The 10,453-nt window shown below is 47.5% G+C and overlaps 1 long non-coding RNA gene across 1 annotated transcript; it reads left to right on the plus strand.

The window, feature by feature from the left end:
* The first annotated feature begins 2,171 nt into the window (after positions 1-2,171).
* On the plus strand, positions 2,172-8,820 carry LOC144180474 (uncharacterized). Its single transcript, XR_013324428.1, has 4 exons — positions 2,172-2,268; positions 4,391-4,492; positions 5,153-5,245; positions 8,682-8,820. It is a non-coding gene; the product is annotated as an uncharacterized LOC144180474 (long non-coding RNA).
* The last annotated feature ends 1,633 nt before the right edge of the window (positions 8,821-10,453 follow it).

Here is a 10,453-nt window from a genome sequence, read left to right on the forward strand (position 1 = left end):
TTACCACAGCAAAAATACATTTGCACGAATATATACAAATACAAAATATAGCCGGTCGTACAAAATATAGCCGGTCGTGGTCCATACCGCCCTTAACCTTATGCTGTCGCTCTCCTCAAAAAACATTTGTGGAAGTTGGCTTCGGTTGGCTTCGGGTTGGTTTGAGCTATTAGGTTATCTTCGACAGAAGAATAGCTTAAGGCACTTAAAGAGGCGTTTCAAGTATAGTGACCGAGAATTATTCTTGTTCACTGTAGTTTCAAGTTAACTGAATACTCTCGGCAGCAAGTCGAGACGCATTGCAAGTGATATACGTGTTGCTAAAGTGGCGCGTAACGAGAGTTGCGCCTTTTTTTTTTTTGCGCACATAGTTGTGGGGCCACCGATTACGCAGCTCTGCTACAAACTAGGAGGCTACGGAAAAACTGCACTCTTTTCGCTACATTCTCCTTTCTAAGTAAACTGCTCTCTGCGTCTCTGATACCTTTTCTTCCATCGCCTTGCACTGAGTGCGTCTTTTTTTAAATGTTTTTGGACCTTCGGGCGCCTGTTCTGGCACCAACGAGCTCATCAAAGCTCCACGTGGTGAGTACGTGACTGGCTTTATTGGTATTTCAATCGCATTTGGCAATAAAATCTTGCACCGTGAAACAAGACCACGCCTTACAAAAAGACTCAGAGGACACGCAGGCACCTCTCATGGGTTGTGAATGCAAAAATTGGCTGGCGATTACGATACTCTCTAATGCGATATTTGGGCGCGGCAGCAGTGCGCTGAGGCAGCACTCACTCGTAAGTTCTCTCGACGACAGCGATGATGAGCCTATGCGTCGGCGGCGCGACGTGCGTCTCAGGAAGGGACCATCATTCTACGCACGCGCCCCTCACGTTTTCGCCGGCGTCGCGCAGACGAGCGTCTCATGTGGGCACAACATGCCGTCCCCCTCACCCACTGCACACTTTCGGAGAGCGCTGGCTCGCGCCGCCACGGCGAACTGCCCTCCCCTCCCAATTTCGCGACACTCTCCTCCTTTGCTTTCTTTCATCCTTCGCTCATTCTTTCACTCGTCGGTCTTGCCATCGCTCACTCGGTTACGACGGCAACGCGGATCAGCCCAGAGACGGCCGCCAAAGGGCTGCGCCCTAAAACATGAATGTCCAGTTGAGTGCCGGCGACGCCTGGCTTCCGCCTCGCATTGTCCAACAGTTTCGGCCTCTGGTCGCTTAAGATTCATTGCTTAGCGCTCCGCTTTTGCCGTCACGCTTTCGGATGGTTTCGGTGCGTCTCCTACGCGCTGTGTCCGCCGCCTTGTAATGGAAGAGTTGGCGACGATGGCAAAGTTCAGTTCGCTCGTTCGGTTGTGTTCTTCCGCGCCTTTCTTCTGCAGTGTAATGGCGTGGATGGCCGTGTCTCACTACGGTCCAGTTCAGGCTCGCGCCATGGAGTGCCTCGTCCTTGGAACGGCTTGTGCTTTGGAACGCTTCTCAAGCACCCGTTGTCCCCTTTCTGACACCAAAACTTTACACCGGACGCCTGCTTTTTCGCATAATGGGCCATTTTTCTGATCGTCGTCATGTCCGAGCTCCCACAGAAACGTCCCCGTGTTCTTGTCCACTGCCTTGATGGACAAAAAATTGTACGAATTCACTCGTCTTCGGCGTTGCATTCTGGACCGTACTTGTATTTTATGTTAGTTCGCGTTTCGTGACCATATCACATCGTTGGAAACGTAAAAAAAACAATGTGTTCATCCGTAAATGAAAGTTTCAACTGTTATTGAAAGGGGCTACTTGGCTCCCTGGCTTATTGATGGGAAAGGCCGACAAGGGAACATGATTTCGGCAACAGTCCCATCTAGTGTGCTATGGTTGCATGTTATCTCTCACCTAAAAATTTCAACCACAGCGTAGTATTTAGAGCGGAAAATCTTCATTTGTGAGGGAGATCTGTCTAGCCAAAGTCTGACGTATTTATACGCCACTCAAGGCTACAACGTAAAAAGCACGTTATGTTACAACAGTCGTAGTGCTGGTTATGGCGTCAGTTACAGAACACGCGGCTTGTCATCGACGAAGCCAAAGACCACATGCGTGTGTCCCTACCAAGCTGTTAGGTTGAAAGAGAAATTATATTCGTTGACGTGCATTATTCATCGCTTTCTTTGCGGACAGCTATCGCCGCAACAGGAGGCTCAGCCAATTCACACACCTCCGGCAAAGCGAATCAGGAAGAAGTCTGTCTCAGGCAAGCGCGGGAAAAGGCCATCGGTAAGTGGAAGTATTTTTTACAGGGTTACTCTTGACTACCCGCAGGTGAAATCGTCACTCAGTAGCATACAAGCTACCCTTGCGGCCAAGTTTAGCTGCAGCAGTAGCTTTGAAGCATAAGCGTGTGGAGGATTGCATTTGGGCTTGTAGTAATGACAGGGACTCCAAGATGAGATATGTTGGCCCGTTTCATATTGCCAGAAACTTTGCTCTTGCATCCACTGCCGACCACAGAAACACTACAAGCCACCCTTGAGCCTGGCTTTTTCGCACAGCTGAGGTGTTGCATAGAGGGAACAGTGTTGGGGAGGGCTTCGCGGATAAACAACAAAATGGTGGCGGGCGCCGCCATTTTGTTGTTTATGCGTTTTCTGTCGGTAAACTGTGGTAGTCTCAGCTCGTCCTCCCTTCTCTGCGGCTGCACGCGACTGGCGTCGTTCCGAATGCGAATCAAAGATAACGCGTGTCACAGCCTTTCAGCTGCAGAAGTGTGGCCGAAGATGCCGTGTTGCTGCGTCTTCGGCAGTGTTGTTTGCAAAGTCAAAGTAAACGGTGATGGCGCAGAATCGGTAATCTGATAACACTGATAAACAACAAAATGGCCGCTGCTGCTCACTGGCGTGCCTCGGTGACGGTTCTTTGTATCTTATCTAGTGACACTAACCAAGAGCATGCCGTTACTTCATATAAAAAAGCAGCACTTTTCGATTTTGCGTGTTCTGGTCCGCATTTCACTTGTACATGACTGTATACATAAGCTGGCGCCCGCTTTATTGTTAACACTTTTGACATCTGTATCTTTCTAAAGACGAAGGCTACTTAAACGCCGAAATTTTGTTCTGCCTGGCCGTACCTGTCTGTCGTTGCCTGGATTCGGCCTCCAGGCCAAAAGTTAAAAAAAATTTTCAACGAGACCTTTCGTATTTTCTTGTTAAAATATTGTGTTATCGCGTTATTTTTGTTTGCTGTCGCAATAGTTACGCCGGCGTTTTAATGAAAGAAAACTGCTCGTACCACCAATGAATCGATGCTTTGCCTCAAATAAGACTATTCTCACCGCTGAACAATGCTGACAAGCGTAAAATATGGTACCAGATTGACTAGTTCAGAAATGTTATGCTTATATAAACTCCTTGTTCAAGAATTTTGAACTTTCGGCCGGGCGACTGGATCGAGACACAGACGAAAAGTTTCGTGTTTAAGTAGCCCAAGAGAGACAAATTCTTTAATATCACGTGTTTGCTATTGTCTGTTACTACGGGTTCGTTTCTCCTCTATTTTCAAAGCGTCACAACTTCTTTTGCATGATACTTGAACTTTGTCTTTATTACACATCACGTGTTTACAATAGTATTTCACCACTGGTTTTGTTTCTGGAATATTTTCAAAGCGACAAAACGTATTTGGCATGATAATTGAACTTGGGCATTCATGTTTAAAAATTACCGTCCCCGCTCCAAAAAACGTTTAAAGAATCGCGAAAGCTTTCGCTCACCAAAACTGCGTCAAGAGTGCGTCAAAACCTTTGCTAAAAAAGCTTACAGCCTCGGCTGAAAGTGCGTACAATCGATATTCAAACTTTCAAAGACCCAAATCGCAAAGAAAGAATGAACCCGTGCACGATTTTTCGCGCACTAAGTAAACGCATCCACGAATGATCTAAATTCATATTGATGCGTGGTTTAGGAGATGAAGGTATACTATTGCATTCCTTCCTGGTGGTCGATGCGTTTTATGCGTATTGCCTTGTCTAGAACGGCTCATTTTTCGCGATTTTCAAGCAACCATTTTGACATAATGGCAGCCCGGTTACACGCACTCGCCGTGTGCTTTATCAGAGCTTTTGAAGCGACCAACTGTTCTATGGGGAAGTGCATTAGTTTTTGACTGGATCGGTCCCACTAAGAAAGCTCTCGCTTTAATAATTGCGCTTCCAACTGTGCTCATTTAAAGGAACACATCCGCATAATAGCGCCATCATTATTGCAGTACAGAGAACAGCAAATGAACTGCGTTTGTGACCCCAACCAGCGTCGATATATACGGAATATAACTGTGATATGTAATTCGGAATCTGTTTGATATGCAAGCTACTTCCCACAGACTCCATTTCGCCGTGCAGGACGCCTACCAAGCCAAACGCAGCTCGACAACACTCACCCCGTCGTTGCATTCAAACGCTGCACCTGGGATCAGCAGTTCCCCAACTCGCAGGGAAATACGGGTAAGCCCGGACTGCTTGGATTTACCCGAACCATAGCAACGAATGCCCGCGAAAAGAGGTCGCATGAGAAATCAAGTTCAGGCTAGCTTGTACAAAATTTGTGGCTCCGTCGAGCCCTGCTAATAGAGGTTTCCAGGGTTCACGACATGGACGTGAAAGAAGTTGGGTCCCTGCCTCCGGTTGTACGCGAAATTGCTTGCGCCGTGTCATCGATTCCCGTCTTTACCCACTACATGTCGCAACCCTCAAAAAGCGCGACACTGAAAAAAACGCGACGCAAACTAAAGGATCACAGGACGAGCGCTTTACCAACTATTTTCTTCTTTAGAATACTGATCTATGTTCGCCTTTTTGAATGGGTCAAAGCGTCGCGAAAGTTAAAGGCTCAGTAAATTTACGCTTACGCTTGGGCTTCAGCAAAAAGTGAGCCTAAAACGTTTCCCCTCAAGTGTTCATCCATTTTACGCCGCAGCGTTCCTGTGTCCTATTTTGCGGTATTTTGCGAGGTCCCACCTGTTTGACAGCCAAGATTTGCCTGCCAAACGCAACCGACCAGTGAACTGTACCAAGAAACGCTATGTTGTAACTTCTTGTTCAGATGCCCCACGCGTACCTAGTTGCGCATTTCTGATAAGCATCACTTTTCTTTTTGTTACGCAGCCAACGTCCCAACAGCAGACCGTTTCCCGTGGGGCGCCGCAGCTATCAAGGAGTGTGAAATCTCTCTCCCGTAGGCCCATCAAGAAGTCCAATGTGAGGCCTGATTGCATTCGTTTCTTCTTCTTAAAAAAAAAAAAACGATGTTTCATCGTTTTGGCACTAATGCTACCTAGGTTCCTGAAAATTACCACATTCTATACTAAGTAATAAAAGGAAGCGTTTTGCAAAGTATCTTACTGTTAGGAATGTCGTCGCACTACTAGCGCAGGTGTTATAAGTTTTTGTTGTCAGACATGTAGATAAACCAGAATAACTACTGTGGGAAACAAAATGGCTACTGCCACATATTACCGTGGGTATCTTAATACGACAAATAGCGGTAAAAGTCTGAGATTAAAGAGTTGTAGCGGCGCGTAATCGGCACCGGTACGGCACCCGGTAGCAGACTGGCGCCATTGCGCATTCGAAGCCGATGCGGGACCGGCTGCGAGCATGCGCAGGTACGCCGACCGTGTACTGCGCGGGTCGTAGTGGGACCGCTTCGTCACCCTGCTATTTAGCAACGCGGGTAGCATACGCTACGCCAGCGGCTGTGGGTACCGAGACCCGACTTCGCATATTTAGCGCCCTCCATTCGAGGATGGCCATTGCAAAACAGGTATAGACGTGCCGTAATTTTTACGTGAAGCATTTTTAAGGTAGTCCATCCATTCCTGCAGCGGTCGTGGTCTTGGTGCTGAAACTTCACCAGTTCACTGTCGGAGAAACCGTCTATGTAGCCCACAGTCTAACTGTACACGATTGAACTGGGGGAGGAGGAATGCCCGAATTATTTGTCTAATGCGTTACGCTCAATGGCCAGCCAAACCACACTAGTCATGCTGTCACCCCATAAATCAAAGTCGATTTGGATTGGTCTGTAGGTTGGCGTGACGAGCTTAACGCTGATTGGTCTGCCGCTGATCGGTTTGCCTGACTTCACGTAATTCACTTGAGGGTGAATATTTTAGCGTACGTGTTTAGGGAAGCAATTGGTCTCTTGCCAGTGATGTACCCAGATGGTGGCCCGGGGTATCGGACACCCCCCTAAATTAGGCGACAAATTTTACCCCCTCCCCCCCTTTCCCTCCGTGTACGTCTCCTTGCACACATTCCTAAAGAGCCACCATTTGTCTTTCTTTTTGCATCTTTTTGTAATAGTGTATGTTTTGTAGGCTTTCAACTCGTCCCCCCACGTAATGCATATTCGGCCATTATTTTATTATATTTTCCTTAAAGACCGGTTAAATAGGGGCATTATGTAAGGGGTGGTGTGAGCACAGGAAACAGACTTTGTAGCCACAAGACACCAATTAGCGGGACAAATGAGTCGTTACTTCGGCAGTGAATGAGTGGTGGCTGGTGATGGCGGCGATATGGAGGGGAAGGCCGTTCGAGTGATTAGCAGCGCGTGGAAAGAGGAAGGCAGCGAAGGTGGTGGTCCGGATGCGGTGACCTGATACTTGACCGGTGCAATGAGATATGTACGTCCGTAGGGAGATGTAAGGTGCGGAGTTGAGTGAACAATACAGGAATCTATGAAAAAGAGAAAGGGTGGCGATGCGACGGGTCCAGTATGATTGTGCTTTTAAGGATGAAATGCTGATTTCGTAGGTGGTGCGGTTTTGAACAGCTTCAGATGAGTTGACAAGATATATTTGGTGTGGGTTCCAGATAGGGCACGCGTATTGAAGTTGAGAAAGAATAAGGGATTTGCACGCGAGTTGCTTGATATGTGATGGGGCATGGCAGAGATGACGTTTGAGAAAACGAAGCGTTTGATTGGCGGAGGCGATAATGTTGTTTACGTGAACCTTCCATTAGAGATCATTTGACAAAGTGACATCAAGGTATTTGAATGAAGGAACTAGGTCTATTGTGACATTATACATCTTGTGCGTGAAGGTTAAAGGATCGTGCCAGCTTCATCCCTGTTCCTCAGAGGCGCCGCACAGAAGAATCTTGTCATGAACACAGGGCATGCTCCACGCTGTCTCTGTTATTTGCATCCACCGTTTGTGCCTGTTAATGTAAATTGAAACGTTCTTAGGCTGCTCGTCCTGCACTACGCGAGGAGGCGCGACCCTCAAAGGCTCATTGGCTGCCAGAAAGGAGAGGAAGTTAGGTAGTCGGGAGGTGGAGGACATGCCATTGATTGCTATAAGCGTGATGCCGTATTTTCCGGCATTAGTTCAAACTGTAAGCGCGAGTTCTTACCGCAAAAAGCGAAATACATTAAACCTTGGTACATCCTGTAGTGGCCGGGGGGAAATGACCCGAGGAAAAGAGGGGAATAGCAGCTTAAGTTGGGGAATGCCTGTAAATGTTTGTATTCATTGCGGAGTCTACCAAGTGCCTCTACGATCATGACATCATTGTCCGCCTGTGGAGAGTCTGGGGTCACCAGTAGGCCGCTGGGACCGAACGCGTGTGCAACAAGTGCGCTGCCGTGTACCAGTGAGTCTGCGACGCGTTCCTCTCAGTCGTCTGCAAGTTCCAATCGTGACTCTTGGTCATCTTGCCATGAAGCAGATATGTGCTTTCCATTCCATGCAGAACACCAGGAGAAATTTCCACATGTTTTATGGTTACTATGTTGTTGAAAGACAAATAAAAGTTCCAATAGGATTCCAGATGCCTTTTTTTACCTACCCAATGTCGGCGTTGTTGGGATGAAAGCACGTAAGCAAGATATAACGGTTTGCAGTCATGCGCTTTGATGGATAGAAATCCCAACAGATCTCTGGAAAAGTAAAAAAAAGGAAACATGAAATCGCAGTGTTACAAAATGCCCAGTTCGCTGTAGTCGCCGGGAGTAATCAGGGAATCCTGTAATTACTGGCAGCAGCCAGTTGCCGCCAAGAAAAGTTCCGGAAAGTGCGACACTCTGGCCCAACCCTGGCCATGCTTCTCAGCTTCACATTGTCAGCCAACCGCTACTGCGCTTAGAAGCATAGTTGGCGCACAGTTTGAATTCAGATAAGTCCAATCTAGCACGGAATGGGTTAATGGCGCTACACTGTCGATACCGGAAACGGCCGACACCCGGCTGTTGATTGACTCAACAACGCCTCAACAACAGCGTACACTAGATGACATCGCTGACGTGGTAACTCTTGATATAGATGTTGGTTGGGATCTCCAAACTTTCTTTTGCGACTGACCAGTTAAAAGCGAGTGTTTCGCTTCAAGGTTGCTGGCTGACTAATCACTGTGCATAACTGTAGGCTTCGATCTATGACGCGACGGCATGACTAATATGGTTCGACTGGCTATGGAGCGTAAAAAAATCGACATCTTCGTTATGGTCTCCCGCGAATCCTTTATTCCTGCTCTCTGTTTAGACGTGTATTGATAAGCTGTGGTCTACGGACATTACGCAAATGATTTAGCTCATGGTGAACGGCGAACACCTTAGCGTAAGCATTTGGTGAAGCAACGCTCCTTCACAAGTAAGCGCTGATAGGGGAGTCTGCATGTCATTTTGCAGGAAAACCACTCCCCCGATCTTGATGAGCCTGCACCTCCTCCTCCGAATGTCCTCCCGGCAAGTGCACCTGACCATCCTTCTCCAGGTGCAAGCCACAAGATGCCGGTATAAATATGTTCTTTAAAGGTGTCTCATTTGCACATGAATGTAGCAAGGTGGCAGGGAAGAGCTACTTTTTTTCTGAAAAATTCTGAAAATTTGAGACGTGATAGTGTTATTCATCGTCGAGGAAAAGTTGTTGAACAAAGCTAGTGCCTTCCCCATTCACACTATCTGTGAGCTGAAGGTCCCAAAGCAATATTTCCAAAGTTTTTTTTTTTAATTCACAATGTGCTGTGCAAGCGGCCACCGAATGCTGGCCAGTCTGAACTTGGTTCCCGCGTGTCCACCGCATCCGCCATCTGCGGCTGCTGGAAACAATGACTCATCGGCGTGATATCCGAGGGCAATAAACCTATCTTCCCTGCACAGGAGCGGTGCTAGCGGATGTCATCTATCATTCATTCTCCGTTGTGCTACCATCATCGGTAACGGTACCGGCAGTCCTCCTCCTTTCCACAGTCCCGTAGTCGCTGTGCCAGATTCCAGCCCCTGGTGGTTGGTCACTGTGTCTGTTGCGTCGTCGCTTCCGGCTGGCGGGGATGGCATCCCTCCACGGGCGCTTGGTGAGCGCGTCTGATAGCCACAGGTGCACCGAACGGCTGGCGACCGCGGAAATTCACTCAAAATGAGTAGTAACACTGTCACGTTAAAAAATTTCTTTGGAAATGTCACTCTATCATGATGCTGACTACGAGCGCTCGCAGAGAATAAACGGGGTATGCACCAGCTGCGTTCCAAAACTTTTCCTCGACGACGAAGTAACGTTATCGCGTCTCACATCTCATGTATTCAGACATAAATGTATATTTCAACTGCAACTTTGATATTTGACAGCAGACGGGTCAGAAATGCATCTTCAGCAGCAGCGCCTTCTTCAGAATATTATCCACTTACAAACAACGGAACGTGACAGTGTGGTTATGAATGCCAATTTGGAAGCAATGGAGACAAGATTATCTCCAAAACTAACGAACAGCTAAACGTGTTTTAGTTTTCGTATCTATGCTAAAGGTGTCTATGTCATACGCACAAAAATATCCCCGTGTCGTAGCTGAAGTACATTTGATCGCAGAGTCGCAAAATTCCAATAGCCGTCGTTCCACCCATCACTAATGCCATTCCTCCTCGCCACTTGGAAAGACGAAAAACCGCCAATCCTCTCTGTATCATGTATTATGAGGTTTAACGCACCGATGCTACACAGGCGATGAGGCGCGCCCTAGTAGAAAGCTCTGGAATAATTTTGACCCCTTAGTGATCTTTAACGTGCACCGAAATCTCGAACCCATCGGCGTTTCTATTTCTGCCTCCATCAGAGTAGCGGCTGCCGCGTCCGGGAATCGAACCAGAATCCTTGGGCTCAGCAGCACAACGCCATAGCCAATTAGACTCCGCGGCGGGTTCCCCCATCCCTGATTGGCAATGTTGTCACCCCTCTTGCTCCTCGCTCAGGTGAGCACAGGAGTGATATTTTAAGGCAAACGAGTCACACGTCGCATTGTAAAGTTGACCTCGAATAATTCGTAAAAAAAAACCCACGTGAACCAAGGAAGGCCAGAAGTGGATCAAGCATGCCGCCCATGTATAAGAAATAATTTGTGATTCGCAAAATTAATTCACGACTGAATAATGATTGGTAGTAATGATTGGTAGTAATGACTGCTAAGGCG

This window comes from Haemaphysalis longicornis, unplaced genomic scaffold (assembly GCF_048455015.1).
Source record: "Haemaphysalis longicornis isolate Haplotype H1 unplaced genomic scaffold, Haemaphysalis longicornis Haplotype H1 scaffold_4, whole genome shotgun sequence".
NCBI lineage: Eukaryota > Metazoa > Arthropoda > Arachnida > Ixodida > Ixodidae > Haemaphysalis > Haemaphysalis longicornis.